The sequence below is a fragment of the Alligator sinensis genome, unplaced genomic scaffold (assembly GCF_000455745.1).
Source record: "Alligator sinensis unplaced genomic scaffold, ASM45574v1 scaffold126_1, whole genome shotgun sequence".
In the NCBI taxonomy this organism is placed as follows: Eukaryota; Metazoa; Chordata; order Crocodylia; family Alligatoridae; genus Alligator; species Alligator sinensis.
The window spans coordinates 317795-322977 of NW_005841842.1; positions in this window are offsets into that span (position 1 = coordinate 317795).

Genomic DNA, 5183 nt, shown 5'->3' on the forward strand with positions numbered 1-5183 from the left:
GGAATTAAAGTGTATGGAGTAAAAGTTGCCAGAATTGAGATTAGAACCAGTGGACTAGAGAGAAGCTGGCTGAGGAACTGAGGCTTGGGGTTACTTAAGGTAGATTGGGGCTGGAAACAGGCAGACAGCTGAGATATTGGGGGGGGGGGGCAGATAAGTGGTAGCAAGGAGGAGGAGACAGCCAGGAAAGAAACTGAGGCAGAAACCTGGTTGCTCAGGGGAAAAGGAAAAGGCTTAGAGACTGGGGGTGGGGAGGGCTCAGATAAGTGATGGCAAAGAGAAAACAGTCAGGAAACATACAAAAACCTAACTCAGGGTTTCAAAATAACAGAGTTATTAAACAGACAACACACTACATAGCCCCATGAAGTTATTGGTTCCCACACACACACACACACACACAATGGCAGCAGAAGAAAGAGACTCAGTGGAAGGGCTGGAGTCCAAGTAGGGAAGAGAAGCAAAGTCCAAGTCCTTGGTTGAAGACAGGGTAGGGGGTGATAGCTACCTATCCAGGCTGGAAAGGGGTCCTTGTCCAGTAGGTGTTGTCCAGAGGGGGGTCGCCGGCAGGGCCTCTGGGTAGATAGGTGGTGTGGCATAGTGCTGGTCCAGATGGAGAGGACATCCCAAAGAGTCAGTCTTCATTACCCCTTTTTATGGGGCAGACTACCTCTGATCTCCTATGGGGAGGGCCTGTCCAGGCAAGGTCAGTCCTGTCCCAGAGGGCTCCAGGTGTTCTTACTGAGCATGTGCAGCCTTGGCACAATGGTGGGTTGCCTCATCTTTTGTTTCTTGAATGCTGAGGGTGGTTCCAAGGGCTGGGTAGTTGGTCCAGGCATTGGTGTTGATGGTGCGGTCATTCAGAGGGAGCTATTTTTAGAACGTACTGCCATTGTCTTTCAAGCACCCTCATTCATCCCCATTCATTCAGGAACCAAGTTACATAGGAGGGGTAGGTGTGAGTCATGGGTTACACAACCGGGCCTGGGGACAAGATGGAGACTTGACAAACAAAATAGAAACTTGACATGACTTATGCTAACTTACATATGTAGGCCTAAATCATACAGTACCAGTAAAACAGTAATATAGAACAGTAAACATCAATATAAACATCATAATTATACAATATAAAGGAGAAAAACCAAAACAAATACAATTTGCTACCAAAATAAAATGCTTATCCTATGTCTTAACTCACTTATACTTACCTATAGGGAATAGAGAGGGAAAAAGTCAGAAATGGTTGAGGAAGGGGAGGGAATGAATTTTAAAAGAAAAAAAAAAAGAAAAATTGGGGGTTTTGCTACATACCTAAGTTTAGGATACAACACAGACAATGTAACTGGTACTTAAATTCAGTTTAAGAGCTTGAGTTCAACCCCAAGACTTCCTATCAGCTTGAACTCAAAAACTGTTAATCCAAGCCACCTTGTCTTCACTGCTATTTTAATTTGAGATAGCTCATCTAAATTAGCCAAATGAATTAAGAACATCTTTTCTGCAGAATAGAGGTGTATATACGGAAATTACCATCTGCTCCCAGAATCACCTAGCATAGTTTATCAAGAGGAACCCACCCCCAAGTTACTTTAATGCAAGTACTGTACCTGGAACTGCAACCTTCAGCACTATAGTTTCTGTGATCACACCTCAGCCATGGCCCAGCTAATCCTTCAAAGAAGCAAAGCAGAATTCTGTTCAGCCTGATATGCACTATGCCATGGCCCAGTGAATAGTAACAGGTTCATATTGCTGCTGACATGCTCTCACCAATAAATTTCTACAGAGAAAATTTGCTTTCTGCCTACTAGTAGAATCATTACTTTCCTAGGCACAGAAGCAACTTCTTGATACTGAGGGTAATGCATAACAAAATATATATGCAAGTATCTTCATTTACACATAAAATGCATTTCAATATTCCCAGTTTTCACTTAAATTGATTTCCATAATAACTAATCACAACAGCAAAAATACCAGCCCCAAATCAGCAGTTAAGTCAGATTGCTACTGTTAAAGTGTTTGCTCCTAACACCCCCTGAAGTACAATCAAAAATTACACCAAAGAAAAGTGTGTTATCATGTGGTGCATCTTTTCATCCAGGTTCCCTCATGCTTCCCCTCTTAGCTTCTCTTTTTGTGTATGGAACATTGGGTGACTACATGTTTTCACATGTTCTTTTCCAGGATGTAAACATCTGCTAACATTTCTCAAGCTTGTTGTACAGTCCATCATCTATGGGCAAGCACACATTGGGATTTTCATTCACAAAATCCACTGCAATCAAATTCCAGTCTTGAAGTGCAAATTCTGACACTTGTATACATTCAGACAATAGTAAGATCACAAACAAGTATTAGCATGCCTTTATGCATATTAGGAAAGAATGGGTGCAAATACATGCACATATTCTTTTAAAAGTATGTGCATGTAAAGCTTATCTTAAAAATTCTGTATGCAAGTCAAATGGAGGTTGCCAAAAATGACAAGAGTTTATGATTGCTCATTTATGGCATTGACTGTACTGGCCCCTTCACCAGCTTCAAATCTCCAGGCACAGAATTGAACTAAGCCCACCGTTAGGTACTAAAGACCACATAACTTTATCTTAGTGTGGATACTGGAGCTAAAACTATTACACTAAAATTCAGACTTACATCTTTTTTTCCCCCTGATGCATCTGTTTATTTAAACCTAGACCTATGTCAGGAATTGTTAAATGCCTTTTTAAAATGCAAGTAGGGTTTCCAAAAACAAACTCACATTTTTTTTTTTGTAAATATTCAGGTCAGAGCAGAGATAAACAGCTTAACAGCATGGAGTATTAAATTAAATAGAGCATTCAGGCTAGTTAGATCAGCTCAAAACAGTCACATACTAACTGGTTTTGACTGTGCAATATTATGCAGGTAAAATAATGGATTTGAAGGGGAACAAAAAAAATCAATTTTTGTTCTTAATAAAAAGGATCCTAGAAGATACCAGGATCTTTGTTTCTGGAATGCTGATAACCTTTCTATTTGTTCTTCCAAAATTAAGAGACTTTGTCTATAGGCTGCCTAGAGAAACAAAATATATATATCTGAGGGGAAAAACTAAACAACCAGATTGATGGTAATGGAGAAATGTTTTGCAGGAGCAGAGCTGGGCAATTTTGGCCAGAGCTTAAACTGATAAAAGCTTATACTTTTCAAAGGTTACCTAGATGTTAATTCACAGGCTGATGATTAATTACAATTCACACAGCAGTTCAGAGATTTTCAAACTGCAAATATTTATTTCAAAGTTTCCTCTTCCCGAGACTCCAATTCTCCTCCAGGTTTAGCCTTTGCACCTTAATTGGAAAATGATTGGAATTTCTCTGGCATTCAGACCCACTCTGACCATGATTCATAAACATAGGGTGTGTGTAGATGAAACGGGGGCCCTAAATTGAAGCAGTGGGTTTTTAAAAACACCACTTCAATTTAGGGCCAAGTAAACCCCCGTGTCATGCACACACCTGTGCACTTACCAGCTTCTCTGGCGGTGAGGAGAGGAGGGCAAAGCAGGTGGGTGAAGCAGTCCCTGGGCTGCGGGCGGGGGCTGGTGCTTCACTCTGTGGCAGCAGTGGCCCCTGCCCCAGGTGGCACCCTCTCACAAGAACCCGGCTTGGGCAGTCCCAGGGGGCACCACAGCTACAGAGGGAAGCACCGGGCCCCCATGCAGCTCAGGCAGGCATGCAGGCTCCAGGGGGAAAAAAAAATAAGATCAGGCTCACTGCTTTTTTTCTTGGGCAGAGCCTGCCTTCCTGCGCTTCTGCCAGGCTGCCTGCAGGACATCCTGAAGAGTCCCTTAGCTGCACATAGCCCGGTGCTTCGCTTCGCATCTGGTAGGGCAACAAATTAAAACTCCGCAGAGGAGCTTTAGTTTGCTGCACCCCGAGTCATTTAAGGCGCATTACACTGCCAAATTTGTTACAGCGGCTAGAATTACTGCACAATACACCACCATTGCATGCAAACTTTGACACCATTAAAGTGGTGCAAAAGCACTTAACCCATTTAAAGTGTTATGCACACATTCCCCTCATTTTGTCTACAGATGGCCTAATTCTTTGGTTAAGTCTCAGGAACATTACTCAGTGGATCAAATGAATGAAAGATTCCTGATAATGTGTCTAGGTTTTCTTTAATTTTGTTAAGATCAGATTTCTACATGACATTTTATCTACAAAAGAGACTTTACATTAAAACTGTTTCTGGAAGTACCTTGTTTATAGTACCATGTATGGCTACTTTCCAAAAGTGGCATTTTATAGGTTCCATCAAGTCCGTCCTAATCTCACCTAGCAACAAAGCTATCATGCAGGGTTAGGAGACTGTTGTGGATAATTCATTACTCAAGGCAGACATTTGTTAACAAGCCACACACCTGTTCATATTATGTCACTTGCAAACACAGCCAGGTCCTTCCATAGATGTTGCTACCAAATGTCTTTCCCTGCTGAGAACAGCACTGGGCACTTCATAATGGGTTTTTTCCCCTAATCCAATTCCTTGCTTTGCTTTAAATTTGTCCTTTCTAAACCAATAAAATGGCAAATCTGATGCACATTTTGGCCCTAATGTAGACAAAGCAGCTGTACCAGGTGCAGCCTGAAACACTCCTAATGAGGAAAGCATAGTTGGTGCTTCCTACTTTTGAGTCCAGCATCTATGAGAACTCCAAGCATCCCTGGTGAAGCTAGCACCTGTCAATGATCACTGCAATAATACAGCTATAACTAAAATAACCATTCTAGTCATACGTCTCTCAGTACTTCTATTAAAAATCTCCATTTTCATAGAATTCTCTGTATCTCACCCATAAAAAAATATTTTAAGCTTGAATATAAACATAAAGGGCACATCCACATGAGCGTGCATGTGCATCTTACAACAACTCAATTTCCTTTGAGATGCTTTAAGAGGCATGTGTGGGAATGAAAAAATGTTCCCCACACTGCAAGTTTGCAGTGTGGGGGCAAAATAAGACCCCTGACTATCCAGGGGTCAAAAAAAAACCCTGATCCACAGAACAGCAGGTTATTGGGGGATATGGGGAGTGGTGGGGGGATGTTGGGGAGTGGAGGGGAATGTCAGGGGGTGTGGGGAGTGACAAGGGGGGTGTCCCAGTGGGTGGGTATATGGAGGAGCTC